The 27,110-nt window shown below is 47.2% G+C and overlaps 1 protein-coding gene across 1 annotated transcript in view; it reads left to right on the forward strand.

Annotated features, from left to right (window-relative positions):
• The first annotated feature begins 2,133 nt into the window (after nucleotides 1-2,133).
• The window catches only part of LOC127005805 (tyrosine-protein kinase Btk29A-like), a 72,728-nt gene continuing 47,751 nt past the window's right edge, over nucleotides 2,134-27,110 (forward strand). Inside the window, exon 1 of the mRNA XM_050874927.1 lies at nucleotides 2,134-2,155. The gene's annotated coding sequence lies outside the window, so the exon portion shown is untranslated. The remainder of the gene's footprint in view (nucleotides 2,156-27,110) is intronic.

Raw genomic sequence — 27,110 nt, forward strand, 5'->3', positions numbered from 1 at the left:
TAAATCTACAGGCTCTGTCCCTGGTAACACTTTTTCTCTTTTTTTCATACATTCCTTTATCTTTTATTGGACTTATTTTATTTTATTTTATTTATTTATTTATTTATTTTTGTCTTCTTCCTCCCCCTCCTCACATGCGAACTCAGCCTAGAGGTCCAAGTGACATTGCAAGTTTTGGGGATGACTTTAAGATCAGTTTGTGGACGTATTTTAGCATGTATAGAGGTATTATGTAGGAGCATGTATGTAGTTTATTAGATTTGAAATATGTTAGACTTATTTAATATTTTCTTCCTTTTATCAGTTCATTTCACAGGTGTTCTCATGGTTTCCCGCCGCGATCAATTATGTTATCTTCGTTCTATCCGTCAAATTCATTATTATTATTACTTGTTATCATGTCAGCGGTGTTTTTTCCCGTATTAATGACGAAGCAACACGCCATATCGACTCAAACGACTTTTTTTCAGTTACAACGCTTATCTACCCACCGTATCCCTCATCGCGTTTGCTTCCGTATTATCGATGAAGCAGTGCGCCATCTACACTATATTACCGATGAAGCAATGCGCCATCTACACAATCGGTTTCTTTTCTGTATTTCGTGACGATCATCAACAGTCACCCACTTCCTGGTTGTTTTTTCTCGACGCTGTGGTCTTCGGGCTCTCAGCGGTACACAAGGTCCGCGGCGCCCTACCAGGTGACGCTCAGGTATGCCACGCCTGAGTTATGCGGCCCTGGCAGCCTCGAGGTCACGCCGGTGGGGGGGTGGGGTTGGAAGGGGGGAACGGATGACCTCACGACACAAAACCAATCTGGAGCAGCGTTGGACACCCCACTGTCGTTTGTTTTGTTTGCCTTTTGCTCCACTCTCTCCACCCCCTCCCCGCCCTCCACACTGATGGCCATATTCGTACACTCATAGTATCAAACGTTTGTGGCTCTTGTTACGAACGTTTTTAAGGCCAGAGAGGAGCTATGTCAGGTTGTCACGAGTGTTTGTCCCGTTCACAGCGCGATAGCCTTGCAAAACTTCCTCCGGGATCATGAAACTGCCAATGGAAACTCGGACAACTTCCACGAGAACCTTTTGAAATAGATGGACTGAGGCTTCGAAGAGTTTGATAATATTGACCTTAAGCATTTCGGTCCCCAAGCACACACATTTGATTGACAAGGATTTCGTAGCAGTTGTGAGCTTTTCCTTGGGTAGTTTTGTGACTCGGGTGAGAGTTTAATGAAGTTTCTGTACCATGAACGTGAAAAAAAAACACTCAAGAGAACGTGACCAATCTTAATTTCGGCCCTTGGAAAGAGTTGATATGAGAGGTGAAAACGTGTGCAAATACCGACCTGTCTCGTTCTGGGGTGAGGCTGAGGCGGGGCGGGGTGAGGAGGGTGAATGAACGTCCTCTGTATTCTTAACCCCTTGGATACGGATTTCTTGCAAGAAGACATCACCAAGCTTCAGGAGTGGAACAAAAAGTGGCTGCTACAATTTAGTGAAGAAAAATGTGAAGTCATGCATCTTGGGAGGGGAAATCCAGCATATCAATAGCACATGGGAAACACTCCACTACCCACCACAGAGGGACAGAAAGACCTGGGAGCATATGTTACCAGGCTACCAGTGAAGGCGAAATCCGTGTCAATCGCAGCGGACCGGTTATGTGAAGTATCCTACGTATTTCGGGCTTCTTTTTTTTTTTTATCTTTTTTCTCTCCCGTACAGTAAAAGGGCAAAGGGTATGAGGGAAGCCATTTAAACCAGGCTTTTTTGTTTTATTTTCGGCGTTTTTTGCGTGTTTGTTTTTGTCCTTGAACTGCTTCCTTTAACACAAGAAAAAAAAAACACTGATTAGGACATGATTAGGCGAATTAACTGACCTTTTTTTCCGTATCGCTAAAGGTTGAAGGTGGATTTAAAAAGCTGCGTATGAAGGTAAAGGTAAAAAGGAGTTTGAATTTGTGTGTCCAAGACTTGATTTTATTTTTATTTCTCGTTCCGAACTTTGATGTATTCGACTTGACTTGAGGGGTTTTAAATATGGTCATGTTCAAGTTTTCCCTTTCACCCGTCACCTGTTGGCTTTTCTGATTTGTGTTTTCTTTCTCTCCCCCACAGGTAAGACCAACAGGCGGAATGCGTCAGGTAAAGTGAAATGTTGTGTCTGCTTTTGGTTAAACTTCTTCCCTCCTTTTCGTTATTTTTTTTTTCAGTTTTCTTCTTTTTCCACTCATTTTTTTTTTTTAAGATATTTTACTCCTCCATGTTGTGTCTGCTTTTGGTTAAACTTCTTTCCTCCTTTCCGGTATTTTTCTTAGTTTTCTTCTTTTTTGCCATCACTGTGTTTTCTTTTTAGATATTTTATTCCTTCATTCCCTCTTTCTTTATCTGTCTTCTTTATTCTCGGTCTATGTTTTCCCTCATTACATCCTTCCTTTCTTTCTCTGTGGCTTCCGTCCTTGCTCATTTCTCTTGATATCGTCTTTTTTTTCTAGCGTGTTATGAAAACTAGCCTAATACTAAGACACTTTAACTTGTATACCAGAAATTTATGTGCGCTGATGTGATGTGTGTATTAGAATTTGTGTGTATGAGTTTAGTTTCGTTTATGTCTGTGTAGTGGTCTGAAGTGTTGCCTTTGTGTATCTCGCTGGCTTCTACACCTAACTGATCTTGTATAACACCACTCCGCCCTTACCTGTCTCCCCTTCGTGTTGGGTGCTCAGGTTACATTCATTTAAGTGAGTCAAGTCTTATCAAGATTATCTTATTCGTGTACTTCTTTCGTATAGCTACCTGTGTCCCGGTCAGGTTCCAGCTCCTCTTAGATTAGTTATTCTCTCTCTCTCTCTCTCTCTCTCTCTCTCTCTCTCTCTCTCTCTCTCTCTCTCTCTCTCTCTCTCTCTCTCTCTCTCTCTCTCTCTCTCTCTCTCTCTCTCTCTCTCTCTCTCTCTCTCTTGTACCTGTAATTCTTCTTCCTTACCTGTATTTAATCAGATCCTCTCCTCTCCTACATTACTCTCTCTCTCTAGCTCTCTCTCTCTCGCCCTCTCTCTCCCTCCCTCCCGCACTACCTGTAACTTAACATATTGGCCCATAAAGGTACCGACAGGCCTCTCCGTCTTCTTAGCCTGCCAGGAACAAGGCCTCCTCAGCACACCTTGAAGCCAGCAGGAACCCCGACAGCCGCCCAGGACCCGCGCACGCCATCCGTCTCCGCAAGGGGCGTAATGAAGGTGTTAGGCGGTGCGAGTGAAGCGCCGGGGACGAGGTGTGAACAGGGCGGGGGAGGCCTTAGCGAGGTAAACACGGGCTCTGGGAGTGGGGAAGGGAAGATAGAGGAGGTTGTTGATGGCCGCGGCGGTGGTTGTGTGGATTTGGGAAGTGGTTGTCTTGGCTGGGGAATGAGAGGGAGAGAGGAGGAGCAAGAGAAGATGAAGATAGGCAAGAGGGAGTCAAGGAAGAGGAGGAGGAAAAGGTAAATTAAGGGTGAGAGAGAGAGAGAAAGAGGAAGTGGAGGAATAGACGGAGGTTCAAGAAGAAAGCAGAAAGTAGGCAATTCTAGGGGAGGCAAGTGAAGGAAAAGGAGGAAAAGGAAGAGTTGTACTGATGGAGAGAGAGAAGAAATGGAGGAGAAAGAGAAGCAGAAAGTGGGCAAATAAGAGGACGCAAAGGAAGAAACAAGAGGAGAAAGTGTTGTACTGAGGGAGAGAGAGAAGAAATGGAGGAGAAAGAGGAGGGTCAAGAAGAGAAGCAGAAAGTAGGCAAATAAGAGGAAGCAAAGGAAGGAAGAATTGGAGGAGGAGGAAAACTAAGAACGAAGTTGTCTATATATGTGATGAGAGGGAACAACAGGAGACGAAGCAAAAAAGTACACAAGCCGGAGGAAGAAAGAGGAGGAGTAGATGAAGGGAAGAGTGAGTACGTATATTATGGATGGGATTACCTTGTCTATAGGATGAGAGAGGAGATGGAGGTAGAGGAGGAGGAGGAGGAGCAACAGCAGGGAGAGAAGCAGGAAGTAGAAGGATGGGGTAATGGGATAAGGGAATGAAAAAAAGATGAAGAGGGGGAAGGGGAGGAGAAGGGTTGGTATATATATTATGGATGGGATTGTCTTGTCTATAGAGTGAGGGGAGGAGAAGGAGAAGGAGGAGGAGCAACAAGAAGAGAACCAGGAAATTAACAAGTAGGAGGAGGAAAGAGAAGAAAAAGAAGAAAGGGGGATGAGGAAGAGGAGGAGGAGCAACAGGAAGCGAAGCAGGGAATGGACACAAAGAGAAGGAGAAATAAGAGGAAAAGAAAGGGAGAAAATTTGGGGTTGTTTTGTTTAATTAAAGAAAGAGAGAGAAGAGATAGAGGAGAACAAGAAAGAGAAGCGGAGAAGAGTAGGAGAAGAGGAAGAGGAGATGTATTTGTGGTTAAGTAGACAGAGAACGAGAAAGAGAAACAGGAAGTGGACAGGTTGAAAAAGAGGGAAGGATGCAGAGGAGAAAGAAAAAAGAAATGCGAAGTAATATCAGTAATAGATGGAAGTCCTACCAGATTGTTTAACAGGATGGGAGAGAGAGAGACCGAAGAAGAGAGATAGGAAGAAGGGAAAGGAAGGATGCAGAAGAGAAGGAGGATGAAGAAGAAGCATGGTGATAATAGCTGTAATAGATGGAAAGGGCTGTCAGATAGTAGATGATAAGTACATGGGAGAGATTATACCCATAGTCTGTGTCTGGGGTCTGTAAGGGAAACACCTGCCGCCCATTAGCGTCTGATGTATGGCTGTATTGTGAAAGTGTGGGAGGGATTGTTGCCTGGTAGCCTGTCGTCATTAATATCCCATCACCCATTCCTGCCTCCCATCACCGCTGACTTTCTCTCCCTCTCTTCAGAACTTCTCCTGTCTATGTATCCAACGCTATCTATGTATCCTACGCTATCTATGTATCTTACGCTATCTATGTATCCAACGCTATCTATGTATCCAGCGCTATCTATGTATCCTACGCTATCTATGTATCCAACGCTATCTATGTATCCAACGCTATCTATGTATCCAACGCTATCTATGTATCCAACGCTATCTATGTATCCAACGCTATCTATGTATCCAACGCTATCTATGTATCCAACGCTATCTATGTATCCTACGCTATCTATGTATCCAACGCTATCTATGTATCCAACGCTATCTCTGTCTTCTGTCTTTTATTTTGTTTTCTCTTGTCTTTGTTTCCATTTTTCTCGTTATCTTTCCTTTTCTCTCTTTTCACCTTCTCCTGTTTTTCTTTCTCTTCTAGTCAATTATCATCCTTTTTTTCCCTTGTTTTCTTTTTCCAGTTCTTTCTTTTCCCTAGTCTTTGTTTCCACTTTTCTCGTTATCTTTCCTTCTCTCTATTTTCACCTTCTTTTTCTGTTTTTCCTTCTCTTCTAGTCCATTATCATCCTTTTTCTCTTGTTTTCCCTTCTATTCGCCTCTTCTTTTCTCTTTCCAGCCCTTCCATCCATCTCCTGTCCTCCCTTTTTTTCTCTTCTCTTTTCCTTCGCTTCTATCTATTACTTTCCTCTTCTCTCTTCTCCTCTCGTTTATTCTTTCCTCTTCTCTCTTCTCTCGGTTATTCTTTCCTCTTCTCTTCTCTTTTATTCTTTCCTCTTCTCTCTTTTCCTCTCGTTTATTCTTTCCTCTTCTCTCTTCTCCTCTCGTTTATTCTTTCCTCTTCTCTCTTCTCTTCTCGTTTATTCTTTCCTCTTCTCTCTTCTCCTCTCGTTTATTCTTTCCTCTTCTCTCTTCTCTTCTCGTTTATTCTTTCCTCTTCTCTCTTCTCCTCTCGTTTATTCTTTCCTCTTCTCTCTTCTCCTCTCGTTTATTCTTTCCTCTTCTCTCTTCTCCTCTCGTTTATTCTTTCCTCTTCTCTCTTCTCCTCTCGTTTATTCTTTCCTCTTCTCTCTTCTCCTCTCGTTTATTCTTTCCTCTTCTCTCTTCTCCTCTCGTTTATTCTTTCCTCTTCTCCTCTCATTTATTCTTTCCTCTTCTCTCTTCTCCTCTCGTTTATTCCTTCCTCTTCTCTCTTTTCCTCTCGTTTATTCTTCCCTCTTCTCTCCTGTTCTTCCCTCTCCACAAGTTTTCTTTCCTCTCCTCTCTCTCCTCTCCTCGTTTAATCTCTCCTCTCCATTTTCTTTCATCCCCTTTACTCGTCTTTTTCTCTCTTCTAATCTCACTCCTCTCTCATCCTCCAGCTCCTTTTATCTCTCCTCTCCTCTGCTCTTCCTTCGGCTGCTCTCTTTGCTCCTGTTCCTCAAGCTCCTTCCCGCCACTCCTGAATTGCTAAGGTGACTCTTTTTTTAAACCTTCCCTGCCTCCTTCCTTCCTCCAGCTTCCTTCGTTCCTTCCTGCCTTCTTATCTGCCTCCCTTCCTTCTTTCCTACCTTCTAATCTTCCTCCCTTCCTTTAACCTTCCTCCCTTCCTTCAGCCTTCCTCCCTTCCTTCAGCCTTCCTCCCTTTCTATCATTCTCTCTTCTTATCTACCTCCCTTCCTCCTACTCTCCATCCTTCTTACTTTTTCCTCGCTTCTTTTCCCTTCCTACTTTCCTACCTTCCTCCCTTCCTTCAGCCTTCCTCCCTACTTAGTTTCTCGCTTCCTCCCTTCTTCCCCTCCTCCCTTCTTTCTTTTTTCTTATCTGTCTCCCCTCCTCCAGCCTTCCTTCCTTCCTTCCCTCAACTTTTCCTCCTTTCCTCAGTTCTAATCTACCTATTTTTTCTCTCTTCCTCCCTTCCTCACTCCCTCCTTTCCTCCCTTCCTACTTTCCCACTTCTATACCTCCCTTCTTCTCCTCTTATCTGTTTCCCTTCCTCTCTTCCTCCCTTCCTCACTTCTTACCCGCCTCACGCTCCACGCCCTCACGTAATCACCGGGGAAGGAAAAACACTTAACCAAGGATCTGAGTGGCACTTGATGTTTTGCGAAGTGGCTCTCAAGGCTATCTATCCCTTCTTGTTCCCGCGCCTTCCTTACCCCCCCCCCCTTCCTAATCCTCCTCCTCCTCCTTGCCTTCCTTCCCCTCCCTTTCCTCGCCTTCATGCACTCTGTTTCTTTCTCCTTCACCTCATCTTCATCCTCTTCCTCCGTGATGTTTTGTGAATTGCCTCAAGGTTCTCTGTCTTATCCCTTCTCCTTCCTTCACCTTCCTTCTCTTCACCTCTTCTTCTTCTTCTTCTTCTTCTTCTTCTTCTTCTTCTTCTCTTCCTCCTCCTCCTTATTCCTCTTTCCTCGTGTGCTTGGCGTTTCTCTTTGTTGTTTTTCCTTGTATCATGCGTTTCTACCTTCATTTCTCTTCTTCCTTTGCTGTTTCCATCTTTATTTTCTATTCTGTTTCTCATTCATTCATCCATCCTCCACATATGACGTTTTCTCCACCTGCTTTCCTCCACCCTGTTTTTCCTCTTAACTCTTCTTTCTCTTCCTTCCTTGCACTCTATTTCTCCTCTTGGTTCTTCCTCCTTTTGTTTCCTTGCACTCTTTCTCCTCTTGATTCTCCATCCTCTTGCTTTCTCCACCTCCTCCTCCTCCTCCTCCTCCTCCTCCTCCTCCTCCTCCTCCAGCAGCCTCCATCCTCACCCTCTTTATTGATCCTTCGTAAAGCAAATTTGACGTCACGCATCGCCATTCCATTGATCATTGTTACCTGCATGTGTGTGTGTGTGTGTGTGTGTGTGTGTGTGTGTGTCCCTGTTTCACGTACTCAAGGTAGAAGGAGGAAGAAGAGGAGGAGGAGGAGGAGAGGTATGACGGTATGGCGAAGCTGGGAAGGGGGAGATACAGAGAATTATGAGACTCAGTAATTACGGGTTGGGTTAGGTAATGCTTGGCTGGGTTAGGCTTGAGCGGAGATCTCTGGCAGGGGGGGTACTGGATGCTGGCAGGGGGGTAGGAGGGCACGGCAGGGGGCTACAGGGCTTGAAACGAGGTAAGGATACACCGCCTGAATGAAGGAAATTGGCAAACACTCAAGGTGATTCTCAGGTGTGTAGGAAACCAATGAAACTCTGATAGATAAATTGTTCTTAAGGTGTTGTGTTGGCGTGGATGTGTGTGTGGGGGGGGGAGGGGAGGGGGGGGTCCGCGTGTGCGTGGGAGGCTGTTTACCTTGGCGGGTGCTGGTGCAGGTGTGAGGGAAACGTGAGAATGCAGGGGATGTGGAAAGGTGTGTAAGATAAGGGTGCACATTGGGCCGTAAAGCGAAGGGGTGAGATAAGGAACAGGTGAATATAAGTGTTAGGGGACTCAAGTGGTATAAGGGACACGTTTATCTACTACGCAATGACTAACGTATGAAGACTCGGTAATATAAGTGATGTAAGATAAGCATCAGGTAAAAGTGTAAGGGGGATTCAAGCGGTATAAGGGACACGTTTATCTACTACGCAATGACTAACGTATGAAGACTCGGAAATATAAGTGACGTAAAATAAGCAGCTGGTGGAAGTAACTGTAGGAAACAAAAGAGGGTATAAGGGACACGGTTAACTACTATACAATGACGAACTTACGAATACAGACTCAGATATATAAACAGACAACGGTGAAGACTTAAACGGTTAACTACCATACAATGACGAACTTACGAATAAAGACTCAGATATATAAACAGACAACGGTGAAGACTTAAACGGTTAACTACTATACAATGACGAACTTACGAATAAAGACTCAGATATATAAACAGACAACGGTGAAGACTTAAACGGTTAACTACTATACAATGACGAACTTACGAATACAGACTCAGATATATAAACAGACAACGGTGAAGACTTAAACGGTTAACTACTATACAATGACGAACTTACGAATACAGACTCAGATATATAAACAGACAACGGTGAAGACTTAAACGGTTAACCACCATACAAAGACGAACTTACGAATACAGACTCAGATATATAAACAGACAACGGTGAGGACTTAAACGGTTAACTACTATACAATGACGAACTTACGAATACAGACTCAGATATATAAACAGACAACGGTGAGGACTTAAAAGAACGTAGAAGTATATGAAGCCAATGTTTAGGAGATGACAAACAGGTGAAAGTGTACAAAAGAAACAGGGAAAGGAATAAAAGGCTTGTGAAAGTATGACAGGGAGGAAAAGAATACATAAAAACACTGATATTTGTGTAAAGCGAATTTGTAAGAGATGAGAAACAAGTGAAAATGTAAAAAGAGGGACACAAGAAGGGGAAAAAAAAGCCATGTAAAGGTGTGAGAGGAAGAAAAAATTAGATAAGAAACACTGAAAAAAATATAAACGAAGGAAGTGTTGAGACAAAAAAAATATTAAAGGTTTGGCATTACGCGATTGTGCTGGAGATGAGAGAGAAAAGTGAAAGAATAAAAGAAATAATATAAAAGAAATACAGGAGAGGATGAAAGGCCCGTAGAAGTATGAGCGAGAGAAAATAAAATGAGATAAAAAAACACCTTAACATAAAAAAAAATATTTAGACCCACGAAAAGTAGTGCGAGACGTGAAAATAAAAAAAAAGGAAAGAGGGAAAATCTGTACCTATTGATGAAAAATAAAAAGCAAATACAAAAACACTCAAATATATAAAGATCAAAGTGCCAAGAACCAGTGAAAGACCTGAGCATGACGTGAAAGGCGAAGAGGATAAATCAGCGCGCCTGTGGAATGTCAGGTCATCAGGGGCTGTAATTTACGAGGTCAAGACAGATGGCTGTAGTGTCGTTTGTCTCGTGTCGTCGCCGAGCATTAGATGGGTATTGCAGGCCGTGTGACCGTGAGGGGGGGGCTGAGGGGGTGACAGGACCAGGACGCGCGGACACTGGCTCTCATATACCGCGTCCAGGGATTTATGGGACACACACACACACACACACACACACACACACACACACACACACATAAACCTTCTCCTCCTCTTCCTCTTCCTCCTTCTTCCCCTCCCCCTCTTCTTCTTCCTCCTACCTTGAATACGTGAAATAGAAACACACACACACACACACACACACACACACACACACACACACACACACACACACACACACGCCGGAATGGATCGTTATCTTCGTGTTATCTTCACTTTCTATCTCGTTAACGATCGCCGAGGTTCTCCGCCCACCTGCTGTTCTTACCTGAGCGCTCTGTGTTGCACTTACCTGTAGCACACCTGCGGGAAAGTCGTTTTCGTGGCTGGGTTTAATGAGTTACGTGTTTGTTAATTTATTTGTTCTTTCTCTTTTAATTTTTTGTAGTATGTATAATTTTTCAGTTTTAATTTTTGGCGTTCTTTTTGTTTGTTTATCAGTGTTTGTTTGTTTGTTTTAAGTTGTTTGTTTGTTTTGAAGTTTTGTTTTAAGCATGCATATTTTTGGGGGGACACCTTTAATACTGATTCGTTTGTTTAGTATGTATGTTTGTTTTCGTCTCTTCATTCCTCTACCTCTCTCTATGTATCTTCATTTTTAATTGTGTTTTTAGTATGTGTAAATGTTGTCACTTTTAACTTAGGCGTTTTTCTGTGTATGTTTTTAAGTATGACTCGTGTGGGCTCGTTTCTGCATTGTGTGTGATCGTTTTAGTTTCTTCATTTCCATCTCAATGTCTCTTTCTCTTAGTCATGCGGCCTTGCAACTTCATCTCTTCCCACGTCTGTTTTTGTCTCTGTCTCCTTATCACTCTGCCTCTGCCTGCGTGTTTGTCCCTGCCTGCCTGCGCCTCCCCCGTCCCTCCTTCTCTCCCTCTCCCTCTTCCTCAACCTCTCCCCCTCCTCTCTCTCTCTCTCTCCGTCCCCGTCTTGGTTCTTTTTGATGACGAACGCGCGCCAGCAAGGAAGAGACGGCCAGCAGCAAGCCATCAACGCCCGCTCCCTAATTAATGTTCGTTCCTTCCTTGGAGTGTGTGTGTGTGTGTGTGTGTGTGTGTGTGTGTGTGTGTGTGTGTGTGTGTGTGTGTGTATACCTGTCAGAGGGAAGATGACACCTGTTTGTCGTGCACGGTTTTATATGTAGGACCAAGAGGAAGAGGAGGGAAAGTAAAAGGAAGAGGAAGAGGAGGAGCATTAAGAAGAGGAGGGAGAGAAAAAGGAAGAGGAAGAGGAGGAGCATTAAGAAGAGGGGGAGAGAAGAAAAGGAAGAGGAAGAGGAGGGAGAGAGAAAAGAAGGAAGAGGAAGAGGAGGAGGATTAGGAAGAGGAGCGAGAGTAAAAGGAAGAGGAGGTGGAGAAAAAGAAAGACAAAGAGGAGGAAGAGAAAAAGGAAGAGGAAGAGAAGTGGGAGGCTTAAGCGTTTTATCCTCCAAGAAACGAGCATGTCATATCGATCATAGTCTCCCCCCCTTACCCCCCCCTTACCTTACCCCCCTCCCCCCCCCCCCCCACGCAGGCACAGCACGCATGGATGGTTGGGGGAAAAGGCGGAGCAGGTCAAGGGCGGAGCGCATAGGTGGTGGGGAGGAAGAGGAGGAGGAGGAGGAGGAGGAGGTTGAGGCTCTCTTGCATGCGAAGCCCCCCTCTCCCCCACTCTTCATTCCCTCTTCCACCTCCTCCTCCCTCTTCCACTCTCTCCTTTGATCGTTCGCCTCACAGTTACTCCATGCAAACGCCCCCCGCATCCTCCTGTCACTGGGGAAAAGTGGAAGAGTGGAGCTGCGTCTGCGTGCTGTGACTGGTACTGTCCCCTTCCCTCTTCCACCTCCTTCCCCCTCCACTCTCTCCTTTGATCGCCCTGTATCCTCCTGTTACTAGGGAGAAAGGGAAGAGGGAAGAGTGGAGCGTGATGTGACTGGTACTGTTCAATGTTTTTTTTTTCTTTTTTTTCTTTTTTGGCAACAAGGGAGGCAGCGCGAGGGCAAAAAACAAAACAAAAAGACAGACACACGAAAAGACGCTGCTCATATACGAAAGAAAACAGAACGAGAAGCGAGGAGAGAGGACAAATTAGAGTGGTTACCAGATGCTCCTCCATAAATCAGAACGAGAGACCAAAGGAGAGGGAGGTCAATTTCGAGTGGTTACCAGAATCCCGTACTCAGAACACTGCCTTTACGCATCAGTTCCGGACCCAAAACTGTCGTACACCCACACAAACAACGATAGAAGTTATTATTGAAACCGCTAATTATCGATGTGGGTTTTTATCATATGTTATAAGTCAGAAAACGGGAAATACAATATGCAGAGGACGACAATCTAGAATGTAGTGTTGTGGTACTCTTTTTGCCGCAGTGCTGGGAGGTAAGAATGACAGGTTAAGGAGAGAAGGGAGGCATAAGGAAGAGAATGGAAGTTAGAAAGAGATTGGGAAAGAGGAATAAATGGAGTAAGAAGAGAAACAGAGGTACATAAGAAGGGCAGACTGATGGAAATAAAGGAAGGAAGGGTAAGGAGAAAGGAAAGACGTGAAGTAGAGAATAGTAGATGGAAAGAGATTGAAGAAGGGGAGTTAATGGAGTGGAAGGAGAAGTGGGTGTTAAAGGAAGACTGAGAGGAAAGAAAGACTAATGAAGAGGGAGGGAGAGAGAGAGGAGAAGAGGATGGTAGAGGGTAGAAGCTCGAGCGGAAGAAAAAGGGAGTTGGTGTTGCAGAAGGGAGGTAGTGAAGAGAGGAAAGCCAGAGGTGGAAGAGGATAGTTGATGCTCTGTGGGAAGAAGAGGTGGAGAAGAGAGGATAGGCAAATGTGGAAGAGGAGAATTGATGCTGTGAGAAGAAGAGAAGAGAGGGAAAACAAAGTGGAAGAGGAGAGATGGTGCTGTGGAGAGAAGAGAAGAGAGGAAAGGCAAATGTGGAAGAGGAGACTCGATGCTGGGGAGAAGAAGAGGAGGGAGGGAAAGGAGAGGTAGAAGAGGAGAGTTGATGCTGTGAGAAGAAGAGGGAGGAAAAGGAGAGGTAGAAGAGGAGAGTTGATGCTGCGGGAAGAAGAGAAGAGAAGAGAAGGAAAGCAGATGTGGAAGAGAAGAGTGGAAGAGAAGAGATAGAAGAGCAGATGTGGAAGAGAAGAGTGCTGGTGTGGAAGAGGAGTGTTGATGCCGCAGGAAGAAGAGAAGAGATGGAAGAGCAGATGTGGAAGAGGAGTGGAAGAGAAGAGTTGATGCTGTGGGAAGGGAGGTCGAGGAGGAGGGAGAGCAGGCAGATGTGGAAGTGGCCAGCGCCTCGGGGAAGAAGGAAGGAAGAGGAGGAGAGGAAGGCGGAGGAGGAGGAGGAGGAGGAGGACACATCCGGGTTGGTCGGTGTGGTCGTTTACCTTCGCGGAGTTTTTGTTTAACTTTAGATTAAACCGTCGCCGCCTAATGCCAACCCACTTTCTTACGGCCGAGGTTTATGAAGATGGAATTTGCGAGTTCAACAGCTGCGGCCAAACACGGAGGCTGAGATTCACGCGTTGATGCTGTAGCTTTGTCTTCTGTGTGTGTGTGTGTAGGGGGGGGGGAGGGGGGGGGGGCAGCTACTGGGGCGAGGGAGAAGAGACGGGAGTGCTTTGAGGCGGCTGAGGGAGAAGAGAAGACGAAAGAGTTTTTAGATGGCGTTACCAGAGGAGAGGGGAAGGTTTGAGGCGGCTTTGAAGAGAGAGAGGGAAGAGGTCTTGAGAGGGCTGAAGGAGAGGAGAGGGAAGAGGTCTTGAGAGGGCTGAAGGAGAGGAGAGGGAAGAGGTCTTGAGAGGTCTTGAGGAGAAGAGAGGGAAGAGGTCTTGAGAAGGCTTGAGGAGAAGAGAGGGAATAGGTCTTGAGACAGTTGGGTAAGAGGAAAGGGAAGAGGTCTTGAGAGGGCTTGGGGAGAGAGAGGGAAGAGGTCTTGAGACGGCTTGGGGAGAGAGAGGGAAGAGGTCTTGAGAGGGCTGAAGGAGAGGAGAGGGAAGAGGTCTTGAGACGGCTTGGGGAGAGAGAGGGAAGAGGTCTTGAGAGGGCTGAAGGAGAGGAGAGGGAAGAGGTCTTGAGAAGGCTTGAGGAGCAGAGAGGAAATAAATCTTGAGAGAGTTGGGTTAGAGGAAAGGGAAGAGATCTTGAGACGGCTTGGGGAGAGAGGGGAGAGGTTTGAGACAGCTTGGGGAGAAGAGAAGGAAAAGAACTTGAGTAGGCTTGGGGAGAGGAGAGGGGAGAGATTTTGAGAGGGCTAAGGGAAGGGAAAGAGGAGAGCTTTGAGACGGTTTGGGGAGAGGAGCATCCAGGGAAGAGGTCTCAAGATGGCTGAGGAAGAGAGAAGGGAGAGCTCTGTCGGTTTTGGAAGAGCGAGAACGGAATGAACTTGTATATCATGTTTGTAGTAGCGAAGAAGACCCGCCTCAAGGGACTGGAGAAAATAAACAATTGAGTTGTCGAGGTTAATCTTTGGCCTGTAATGTTTTTGTTTGTTGAGAAAAACTGCCGTGAGGGAGATGAATAGTTGTCGAGGTGAACATTAGATAAGACTGAAGCATATTTGAGGTTGTGTTCATTCTGGTTAAATACGAAAGGGTGTAGACAGAGAGAGAGAGAGAGAGAGAGAGAGAGAGAGAGAGAGAGAGAGAGAGAGAGAGAGAATAATTTTAGGTTTGAGGGAGGCCTATCATGCGACTTGCCTTGATTATGATGATGATGGAGATGACGGGAAAGGTGATGAGATGATGAGGGAGATGAAGAAGGCGTTGGCCCTGGGCTGGACTGGCAATTTTTGGGGATGATGAAGATGAAGGTGAGTGTGATGAAGATGAGAAGGAGGAGGAGGAGGAGGAGGAGGAGGAGGAGGAGGAGAAGAAAGCACAGAAGGAGGTTGAGAGAATAATGAGATGGTTAGATAATGTAGGCTCCTTCCCACGCTCTCAAGGTATTTCTCTCAGCATTTTCAGTTTTCAGCATTTTCCCCGTTTTCATCTCCCTTTCCTCAGCATCATTCTTCCCCAGCATCTCTCTCCGTCAGCTTCCTCTCTTCAGTATCTCTTCCGGTCAGCATTTCTTTTTTTCAGCTCTTATCTCCATCAGCATTTCCTTCCCTCAGCATCTTTTATCTCCCTTTCCTCAGCAACTTTTATCTCCCTTTCCTCAGCATCTTTTATCTCCCTTTCCTCAGCATCTCTCTCTCTTTTTTTCAATATATTTCCTCGTCAGCATCTTCGTCTTCCAAGGCCATATTCTTACACATCTCGGCCCCAAGCACACACATTTGGTAGACGTTCATAAGAGTTGAGGGCATTTCCATGGGTAGTGTTATGATCCTGATGGTAGTTTGACGAAGCCTCTGTAACTTGGACGTGTAAAAAGCACTCATAAGAACCCCGATTAATCTCTACCGGGCGTTAAGATGAGTTACAGTGGGACCTCAACGCTTACAGTGCCAGAAAACAAACGGTGAAGGTCGTTTAGAGTTTCCCCTCGAGACTTTAACACGGTAGCAGCGACGGGCCAAATTTGTGGCTTTACCGTGTACCAGCGACGGGCCACATTTTTGCCATGATATAAACCCCCCAAAAATAGATGATGCATAAACTGCTCACAAATGCGTTGATATATATTATGAAATGGTTTGCGTGAGTGATGATTTTTTTCTCATTTTTCTCACTTAGAGGGGCCTTTAAGAAACATGACCCCCGCAGCTACCGGGTTAAGACTATTGATGTTGGAAGTGGAAGCTCCTGAGAAAGCGACCCCATGCAGTATTTCTCTTCCGTCAGCCGGTAATATGATGCCGAGGAGCCGAAACACAGGCATGAGATCCACGAACCCACGCCGGCCCATAAATCAAGACGAAGCGAGGGAGGACTTGATGTACGGCCGTGCTTCTCCTTCCTCCTCCTTCCTCTGCACTCCCGTCTTCACCCGTCTCTTCCTTCCTCCTCCTCCTTCATCTTCACCCGTCTCTTCCTTCCTCCTCCTCCTCTTCCTCCTCCTTCCTCTTCACTCCCGTCTTCACCCGGCTCTTCCTTCCTCCTCCTCCTCTTCCTCCTCCTTCCTCTGCACTCCTGTCTTCACCCGTCTCTTCCTTCCTCCTCCTCCTCTTCCTCCTCTTCCTTACTCCTATCTTCACCTGCCTCCCTTCTCTTCCTTACTCATGTTTTCTTTTCGTCTCCTCGTTTCAATTCCTTCTCCTTCTCCGTCTTCTTCGTCCTCCTCCTCCTCCTCCTCTTCCTCCCTCATATATCCTTTTCATCTTCTTGTTTTAGTTCATTTCACCGCTAATTGTTCACCTGTCTCTTATCTTCTCCTTCTTCCCTATAGTTTTGTTTATTTTTCTTCTTTTTGGGGGTTAATTTCCGATGCTTATTTCTCTCCCTACTTGTTTACTCTCGTCATCATTATTTCTTCCTCTGTTTTTCCTATTCCATTTCGACAAAAGGTTTCGTCTTGTGGTTGGTAGAAGTAACCTCCTCCTCCTCCTCCTCCTCCTCCTCCTCCTCTTAAATCATCATCATTACTATTCTCTCTCTCTCTCTCTCTCTCTCTCTCTCTCTCTCTCTCTCTCTCTCTCTCTCGCTCTCGCTCTCGCACACGCACACGCACACACGTCTCGCTTCAACCTTCCTTTTCCAGCGCCATCGGAACCTGAACTCCCTCCATCTCTCGCCAACACCAACGAGTTTGACTACAATTTCCCCTTTAACCTCCTCCCTTCCGTCCTAATGCGGGAGAGCTATCAACGATCTCACACGGCCAACCCCCCATCACCCCTCCCCCCCGCCAGGTACTTTCCTCCGCCCCCCTTCTTAACCCCTCACCTGCGCGCATATTACCCCCCCCTTCGCGTGCATCTCACCTCCGCTTCCTGACATACCTTTCCCCTCTTCTTACCTTCCTCGGTGAAAAATGCGATTATGGAGGTCCTGTTTAGAGAGAGAGAGAGAGAGAGAGAGAGAGAGAGAGAGAGAGAGAGAGAGAGTATAAAAAACCTTAATGATTGTTCGCGGTCTAGTGTTACGGAGACAAAAATGAAGCAACAAACACCAAAATAAGGAAAACAAAAAGTGAAAAAATACGAAGAGAGAGAGAGAGAGAGAGAGAGAGAGAGAGAGAGAGAGAGAGAGAGAGAGAGAGAGAGAGAGAGAGAGAGAGAGAGAGAGAGAGAGAGAGAGAGATGGATGGGGGAGGGGGAAGGGATGTTGACAGAAAAGAAAGGCTGCGTTCTATTGGACAACAGTTATATTGGAATTTTTATCGTATTGTTCTTGTGTCAGTCTGGTCGACGGGGGAGGGAGAGGGGGAGTGTCGGGCTGAGGGAGAGGAGGAGAAACTACAGAGAGGAGAGAGAAGAGGGACAATAATAAAGATATGGTAAAAAGGGATAAAGGAGAAAGGTAAAGAAAATAAAAAAACGTCACCTAAAAGTTATAATTAATCCTGGTTAAAAGATAATTAATATGTTAAACAATACATTCTTTCATGCATACATAAGTACGCGCATTCATCCATGCATAAATGTGTAAATACAGAGAGGGCGTGGGGAGGAGGGTTAGTTCAGATGAGTAGTTTTTTTATCATTGCGTCCGCCATCTGCAAAAAGGTCATGTTTTTCAGTGTGATTTATTTGTATGTTTGCCTGTTCAGTTTGGTTCCCTACAGGTACAGTAACGCATTACGCAAATATGGATTGACAGTTTGACATCAAATTCATACGTGAACATCCTTAGGTAAATATCTCAGGCGGGTTAAATTTTTGGAAAAGAACCATATGAACTGACTGAATGCCGGCCAAGGAATAAAAAATATATATATAAAGAATGACAGGGCGGCCACTTGGAAAACCCCGCCTCTGCTTCAAGGGTCGACCGTGAGTGTTTCCTCTCGCACCGATGTTCACCCAGCCGTGTGTGGGGACCGGAAGGGTTTTCCTGCTTCGGGGGTGATGTGTCTGTCGCCGAGAAAAAAACATTGTAAAAACTGACTGAATGAATGGCTGAATGGCAACCACCTTCAAAATCAGATTCTGGCCAATATACCGATCGATGTATTCTTTGATATTCGCCACTTAATAATTTAAAAGAAATATCAAGAGTTTTCAAGACACAGTATATATATATTGTGGTTGGGGTTATAGATTTGCATATCACAGAGGAGTCGGGTATTGTTCTTAGCGGGGATCCTCGCTCGCCGGGTGCCCTTCTAGTTTGTGGTGTTATTTGTTTTTATGTATTATAATTTGTTTGACATTCTGAGTGACCTTATCGTGTTAGTTCACCATTCACGTTCGTTTGGTGTGTGTGTGTGTGTGTGTGTGTGTGTGTGTGTGCCAATCATGCCTCAGGTGAAGGTTTTCCTACATGGCGGGGTTAGATACACGGGAGCTTAGGTTCAAAGGAGTTGCCTTGTACAGTCCTACCGGCCTCTTGCAGACTCCACGTTCTTATGTTCTTATGGTCTTAAAACTGAACCACCGAACCACTGAACCACCCCTCCTGCAGGGCTGCCAGCTGTGTGAGGGGTTTGGTGTCCCCCGCCACCCCCTCTTGGGTACCTCGTTTCACGGGGAGGGGCGTGTAGGTCCAAGTACCTCCGGGGTCGTGACTCTTGGTTTTTATTTACTCATTCTGTGATGCGTTGTTTGTGCATGCGTCAGAATCACCTCCTCTACTCGTCATACTTAGCCACTCCCTCCCTCCCCCACCATCCCCTCCCTCCTACGGGGCTCCGCAGCGGCCCCCGTGAGGCTGGACTCAGCAAGGTCACAGGTGCCGCGGGGGTGCTGCTGCTGACGTCATTTCCTGAAGCAGCTGTTTCCTTCCCGGGGGCGGTGAGGTGAGAGACATCAATCACTTCCCCAGCCTCTCCCCAAGCTTTACCCTGCTCCCATTCTCCTCTGCTCCCATCATCTGCTCCTATCCCTGCTCTCATCCTTCCTCTCTCCCATCCCCTGCTTCTATCCCCCATACCTTTTTCCCATCCCTTGCTCCCATCCCCAACATAAGCCCTAAGCCTTCTATGATCCCAAGCCCCAGTCCTCGCCACTTCATTCCCTTCCCCTTCCCCTCCTCCAGCCCTAGTCACTGCCCTCGTCCTAGCCCCAGCCTCTACCCAAACTCTGGTCCTTTACCCTGCTCCAGCCCAAGCTTTAGTCCCGTCCTCAGCCCTATCTCTAACCTAAACCCCAAACGTTCCTCTTTTCCCAAGTCCCAGTCCTCTCCACTCCATTCCTTTCCCCTTCCCCTCCCCCAACTCCAGTCTGCCCCTGCCCATGGCCCTCGCCTGTTTGCGGCAGTGATGGCTGGGGCGTAGCGAGGAGCCGCCCAGGTCAAAGGTGTCCCGCGAGGAGGAGGAATAGAGTCGTGAAGGATCCTGAAAGACCACTCCACTATAATCTGATTTTCTTGAGTGGCTTGGCGGCTGTGTGTGTGTGGCGGGGAGCGGGGGATGGGCGGCCCCCTCAGCATCTTTTGTATTTAGATTCTATTGGCTACTGTTATTAAAGCTCCTCTTCTCAGCCCTGCATGTGTGGCTAACGTGGATGATGTCAGGGTGAAGGTAATGATGATGGTGATGATTATTTTGATGAATTAATTGCTAGGCCATTAGCGTTCCACCGAAAGTTGTCAAAGAAAAATCTAATTTTTCTCCCGACCCAAGAAGCGTAACGAGGATTTCAGTTTGAGAACTAAATAAATAATGTAATACGAAACTAAGTCTTCAAGTGCTGTGTGGGAGGCTGCTTCATCTCTTCTTCACAAAATAGAATCGACAGCCGCGAGTCGAGACTGCACGTGGGGGTCCCGAGTCACCGCGGCTGCCACGGCGACGGCGCTCTCCCCGGCGCGGCATCGACTGCAAAATCCAAAGAGCTCGCAGGGAAGTGATAGTAATGGGCTTGAAACGTCCATGTTACAGAGTGACTGTGATAATTGGCTGTCAGTGAGATCACAACAGTTTATGATCCGAGGAAAACCTTCGCCGTCGTGAATGGAGAGTACAATGAATGAAAAACTTGACGTGGCGCGTCGCGGCGTCGGGGTGCAGTTCCGCGTTCCCTCACGCCGCACCACCGGCCACCACGGTGCTGACTTTCCCGGCCTGAAGCTGTCTCGTCCCGGTGATCCCAATGACGGATGCGGGACAAGGCGCCGAGAGTCACCCGGAACTTGCCGCGCGTGCAGGCGACGAGAGGGAAGCGGTCGTTTTTACTCGGGGCTCGGCGGATCAGGACAGCGATGAGCGCATCCACTGAACCGAGACGCTGAAGGGACGCCTTTGTTGTGTCTTGATGCGCTCGTTCCGGAGGCGATGGTTGTTTTATGCATCGTTCCCTGCATCATTCCTAAATAAGGTTCACATAATTTGCCAATCTATCAGTTACTAAAAGAACTCCCCCTCTCATTCAGCAGCACCGCGCAAGGCCTCCCACGCCCGGCCTTTGTCTGTGTGAAGCAATAACTGGTAAGAAAAAAGGGCGGCGGTGGATTAGTACCGTTTTGTACAGGTTAATTGCTTTATGATGCTGTTCAACACGACGACCCGCCCGCGTGCTGGCCCGAGGCGCGGCGAGGCGTCCGGGGTCACACATCTCAGATTAGGAGGAGGAAAAAAGTAGAAGGCACAGAAAAAGAAGGAGAAAAAGACCAAGAGGAAAAAAAGTAAAAAGAAAAAAAAAGTTGTTCCGGGGCGGTCTAAGAGTAAAGGTTATTGTTATTGTTAGTAATATACGATAAAATAAAATGAAGACAATGGCGAGCGTTTTTGTGAACAGTTTATTGCTCGCTATTGTTTCTCTTCCACGATCATTCAGGGCACGGTGAGGGGGGGGGGGGGGATAGGGCGCTTCCCGGAGCTGGTGGGGAAAGGCGGGTTGAGTACCGCTTCAACGCCCCTCTTTACCACTTGCCCCCCTAACCACCTGCCCCCTTTACCTCCTGCCCCCCTTACCACCTGCCCCCCTAACCACCTGCCCCCCTAACCACCTGCCCCCCCACCCACCTGCCCCCCTCACCACTTGCCCCCCTCACCACCTTGCCCCCTTAAATAGTCATACCCAACCAGCCCCGCAAAGGAGGCCACCGCTGTCTCTCTACTCTTCTTCCGCCCTTCTCCATCCTCTTCCTCCCTCCTCCTTCCTCCATCCTCTTCCTCCCTCCTCCTTCCTCTTCTCTCTTCTGCCCCTTCGTCAGTCTTCATGGGGTGTCTTGTCTCCTCTGCGCCTCCTCTACCACCAGATTATCACAGGCCATAAACCACGACTTCCTCCTCCTCCTCCTCCTCCTCCTCCTCCTCCACACCTGTCTTCATGGTCGTGTCCGGCAAATTAATGAGAAGGAAGACTCTCAGGGAATGTTTATAACTGTATTTTTGAGGAATGTGAGTACGTGATTGCTGTGGGGTCAGGAGAGGAGGTGAATGGGCGAGCTAGCGAGTGGGTGTAAATGTGCGTAAATGTGTGTTTGGGTGTAGGTGTGTTTGTAAGTGTGGGTGTTGGAAGTGGGCTTGGAAATGAGGGTTAAGAGAGTGGGTGTAAATGTGCGTGTGTGTATGGGTGTAGGTGTGAGGGTGTGTAGTGTTTGTGGGGCTGTGCAGATTCATGGGTGTTGGAAATGGGTCTGGAAAGAAACGGTTGAGAAAATGAGTGTAAAAGTGCTTGTGTTTGGGGTGGGGGAAAGAAACGGTTGAGAAAATGAGTGTAAAAGTGCGTGTGTTTGGGGCGGGGGAAAGAAACGGTTGAGAAAATGAGTGTAAAAGTGCTTGTGTTTGGGGTGGGGGAAAGAAACGGTTGAGAAAATGAGTGTAAAAGTGCGTGTGTTTGGGGTGGGGGAAAGAAACGGTTGAGAAAATGAGTGTAAAAGTGCGTGTGTTTGGGGCGGGGGAAAGAAACGGTTGAGAAAGTGAGTGTAAAAGTGCGTGTGTTTGGGGTGGGGGAAAGAAACGGTTGAGAAAATGAGTGTAAAAGTGCGTGTGTTTGGGGCGGGGGAAAGAAACGGTTGAGAAAATGAGTGTAAAAGTGCGTGTGTTTGGGGGGATGGGGGGCGCTTGTGTGCGGACGTGTTTGTGAGTGTGTGTGTGCAGATCCGTGGGCGTAGGTGGAGGACGTGGGTGCTAAAAGTGGATGTGGGTGAGGAAAAGAAAGTGAAGACGTGAACGTAAACGAGCTAAGTGGACCACATGAAACACGTTCGGGAAGACCTTGGGACACCTCGACCTTGACTCATGACCACGTGACTCGATGTAGCGTGGGCGGGAAGGCTGGTGAGTGTGGGCGTGGGAAGCGGGCGTGTGCGTGGAGAGGGTGGCGAGTGTGGGCGTGGGAAGCTGGCGATGAAACTTGGAATGTAGGCTTGGGATATAGGCGTGTGGGCGTGGCGTGGCGTGGTTATTATAAGGCAGAGAGGCTGGCGTGTATAGGCGTGGGAAACAGGCATTACTATAGGGCAGAGAAGCTGGCGTGCGTGTGTGGCCGGTGTCTGGGGCGAAGAGAATGACATAGGTGGGCGTGGGGCAGGCGTGTGTCGGCGTGGAAAGCGGGTGTTCGGGCGGCGTTTCACCCCACCGCGCGGCTGCCTGGAGGTGGCGTGGGGGCGTGAAATGTTAGGCCATTATCTTGGGCGTCGGGGGTCAGGCGGGTCGAGGCTGAGGGAGGCTAAGTCGAGGAGGGAAAAAAACGGGAGGATTACAGAGACGCGGCGCTTCTTCTGTGTCCGGGGGCGTGGGATGCTCGGAGGCACAGAAATGGGGAGGGGGGAGGGGTGAGAGAAAGGGGGTTAATACACGTCCATCCCAACACACACACACACACACACACACACACACACACACACACACACACACACACACACAAGGTTGCATGGCACTAAACAGCCTATGCGTCACTGCCAAAGGACTCGCCGTGAAATCCCGCGTCCGCCGTGATCGATGTGAGCCGCGGCGGAGCGAGGACGCGGTGGGGGGGTTGAGGATAGGAGGAGGGGAAGTGGGGGAGGGGGCTTACTTTCTTCCTGCTTTGCTCGGCCCTTAGGAAATATAAATAGATGAATAGATAGATAGATAGATAGATAGATGTAGATAGAAAAAATAGAAACATATATCCTCTCCTCCCTCTCTCAATCCCTTTCTCCTTCCTCTTCGATTCCTCCTTCTACTCTCCTCCTATTCCCCTTCCTCTTCTTCTTTCACCCCTTCCAAGACCTTTTCCTTTCCTCCTCCATTGTTTCCTTCTTTTACTCCTACTCCTCTCTTCTTCCACTTCCTCCTTCTTTCTCTTTGTTCCTTTCTTTCTCCGTTTTTGGAGGAAATCTGCAGATCCTTTTTCGTTTCAATCACTCAGTCGGAAGTCACGAATTGTAGGCCGGGGAGGAAGAGAGAAGAAGGCTGCGTGTGTCAGGTGGTGGTTGGGAGAAGGGGGGTGGGGGGGGAGGGGGAAGAGGTGCCCAAAATAACCCTCAGAAAGACGTGAAGGAGAGAATTCGCATGCGTCTCTTTTCCTCATCCTTCTCTTCCTCATCTCCTCTCTTCTTCTCTTCATCATCATCATCATCTTTGTATTTATAGAAAAGACAAAGCTAACGAATCATGTGTATCCGGAGGGCGAATCTGAAACACGGCTGCTAGATTTGGTTAAGCGGCTGACATCGACCTCATGGAAACAGGAAGAGGAACAGGAAGGTAAGGTCATAAGGAGGAATAGGAATGGTCGGCGTAAGGAGGAATAACACAGGTAGTGGTGAGGGGTGGCGGTGCTGAGGGAGGAGGGCATCTCAGAAAGGAAGCGGTGTGGGAGAGGAGTGAAAAACAGTAGGGAGTGGAGTGTGGGGAAGGAAAACAAGGGCAAGAGGAAACGGTGAGTATAAATATAGGTTGTACGGTCTTTATAATGGCGCTGTGTGTGAGTGGATGATTAATAAAGAGCAGAGAGAAAAGTTGCACCGCTGTACCATCAAAAACAGTCTGTCCGTAATCCTGCCACGGGCGTCCGAGCCTTAATAATGCATGGCGCTGAGGTTAATAACGACACGCCTGCATAACGAGACACCGTGCCATGAATACACAACCACCGCGCTCATAAATATATATTGAGGGAATATTTACAAGCCGGGGGGACGAGGGACACCGCGTCATGCCCGTGTGTGGCGGCCGCAGCGGGCTGGTGACCCGACCTCGAGGCACACTGGGCGGGGCCTCCTCCTGGCAGGCGGCCTACACACGCACACCTTTTGTTTGTTTGTTTTTCCAGCTCACACACACACACACACACACACACACACACACACACACACACACTGTCGGTCTCGCATCACAACTCCCCCCCGTGGCTGGCCCCCCTCCGCCCCCCGGTGGGTGGTGAAGAGGCGAGGGTCGTGTTGAGTGGCCCCGCATTCCCCCACGTCAGGCTGTGGCCGGCGGGCCGCACTCTGTCACCGCGTAATTCACGCCGCCATTAAGGTAATGGTGCAGTGGTGGCGGCGTGACGAAGCTTGTTGTATTGAGAGGTGAGGCGCTGTCGCCCGCAGGTGTCGGCCAGGTGTGGCGGGGCTGCGGGCGGCGGGGAACCAGGAAGCGTGGCCGCCATGCTGGCCATCAGCAACAAAGCCTCCCGTGGCTTCATCTGGGCCACTGTGGCGTCCGCATTATTGTCTCGCCGTTGTATTTTTAGCTTATGTGTTTTATGAACGAGCGGCTAAGTATTCAAATAGGTTTCCAGGTCGTTATCAGAGATCTTCCATATTCATAGTATGCGATCACCAACGCGGAGGTTTCTGCTGCAGCTGGAATGTAGATTATCTTCGTTTATTGTCAGACAAGTCACGGTGGCACTTGGTCTTGTGCACTGGCACGGGTACCCGTGCCTTCTTTGGGCGGGGCGTGTGCCGGAGGCCGCCCTCCTCGGCGTGGCCTCAGTGAGAGGGCGTGGTCACCCTGCCGAGGCTGGCGGGCCGCGGCGCCGCCATTGTCCTGGCACGCTGCTCCAGTTTAGCAATTATGTTTCCCAATTGTTGTTTTTGTTGGGTGTCCGCAGCCAAAGACGGGCCAGTGAGATCAGCGATAAGTAAACAAATCAGGCAAGAACCGTCGTTTTTGTGGCCTACCGAGCCTCGAGTTCCTGTTTGTGCACATGCTCGCCAATAATTGTTCACTGGCGTTCCTGACCACCAAGGCGGCTACCATGGCGGCCAGCATGCGGGGAAGACAACGGCAGGCGGTCAGATCAGGTCGGGCCTACCTTCAGCTTTTTAAAGATATTGTTATCCATTTTAGGGTTGCACCGATAAGCAATTTGGCCGATTACCGATTACCGATTAATCGGTAACCAATAATCGGCCGATACCGATTAATCGGCCGATTATTTATAAATTGTAAATGTGATTAATCTTCATTAATTATTGGACACTGGTACCACAAAGTTAAAGACATACCGTAACCCTCATGTTTACAACTTTGTTTACTGCCCAACTGTCATCTGCATGGAGAACAAATACGTCTAGTAATTTGTTACTTATAATTTAGCCTTGCTTTGTGGAAACATCCTGATTTTAATATGTTAGAATTTCCCAGTTTTCTCGTTCTTGTGGTGATCCTAGATGCTACTAGAAATGGTAGTGTACAGAAGGTTTATCAGTCTCTCAAGTCTTCTACTAATTTACTGTCCTATGCACGGCAGGCTTGGTGAAGAACATTACTCAGTTACTGTGCTAAGCAAGTTGAAATAAGCATATAATTTTTCTTGGTTGTAATATAAAGTAATATGTTGATTTTTTTTCTAGTTTCAAAGTTGAAGCAAATACCAGTGCTTCAGTTCATATCATAATTTTATATATCAATTTGAATTACATAATATACATTTGCATAGGGACTTGTTGGAAATAAATGCTGTGGAAAGGTATTAGAGTTTTGGTAACATCACCATCCTTACATTAACATTATTAGTACTGTGTTATGTGCACTGTATTATAAAAGAGAGAAAAAATAATAATCGGCCCCGATTAATCGGTCAAAAGACCGATTACCGATTAATCGGCAAAGTGGCCGATTAGGCCGATTACCGATTACTTACCGATTAATCGGTGCAACCCTAATCCATTTATCTCCTAGATTCTTCTCAACTAAAAATTCAAACCTAAAAGCCAAGGAACGCCTATTCATGCCGCCATTAAGGCACTCGTTTTATTTTTTTTCCTGGGCGGGCAACACTTTTGTTCGGGTGACTTAGATAACCACAACGTCGTGCTGGCGGGCGGTCAGCGGCGGGTGGCAGTGCAAGGCTGAGGGGCGCTGAGGAGGACCATTACTCTCCGTCACGCCTTGAGGGAATAGTGCCACAGGTAGAGGAGATCAGGTGTGTGTGTGTGTGTGTGTGTGTGTGTGTGTGTGTGTGTGTGTGTGTGTGTGTGTCCATGCATACACAAAATCGCGCACCTGGATCTAATCGCTGGCGCTGATCTTGAGGGGAAAAAAAAATAAGGACGATTCGGTATAATATGCAGCAGCAATGCGGAAGACAGTGTGGGATAAGACAAAGAAAACCTGCTTGAGCGCGCAAAGAACGCAACTAGAAGGAAAGAAGGGAAGAAGCGAATTAGGGAATTGGTGATAAGAGGAAAGCAACAGACAGGAACGTGGCCTTATCTTATCCAATGACGAAGAGATTTAAAAGGCAGAAAAGAACGAGAAGGAAGGGGTGGCAAGAGGAAAGCAACAGACAGGAACGTGGCTTTATCTTATCCAATGACCAAGAGATATAAAGGGCAGAAAAGAACGAGAGGGAAGGAGTGGCAGGAGGAAAGCAGCAGACAGGAACTTCGCTTAATCATATCGAACAACCAAGAAATATATGTGGGAGCAAAAAAGAACAGGAAAGAAGGAGTGGTAGGAGGAAAGGAAGACAGGAACATTATCTTATCGAACAACCAAGAAATTTAAGTAGGAGAAAAAGAACAAGTGCAGAAGGAAGGGGTGGTAAGAGGAAAGTAAGACTGGAACATTGCTTTATCTTATCGAACGACCAAGAGAAATAAATAGGAGAAAAAAGAGGAACAGTTAAACAAGGAAACTCTCAATTACACGCCATATCAAGCCTCGTTTAGAATCCCGTCCGTTCGAAAGGAAACAAGAATGAATTTAAGAAAGGAGTCGAGGGAAGGGTATAAGAACCAAGCAACAGGCAGGAGCATTACGTTATCTTACCGGACGACCAAGAAATACGGTGAAAAAAAAG

This window comes from Eriocheir sinensis, chromosome 31, assembly GCF_024679095.1.
Source record: "Eriocheir sinensis breed Jianghai 21 chromosome 31, ASM2467909v1, whole genome shotgun sequence".
NCBI lineage: Eukaryota > Metazoa > Arthropoda > Malacostraca > Decapoda > Varunidae > Eriocheir > Eriocheir sinensis.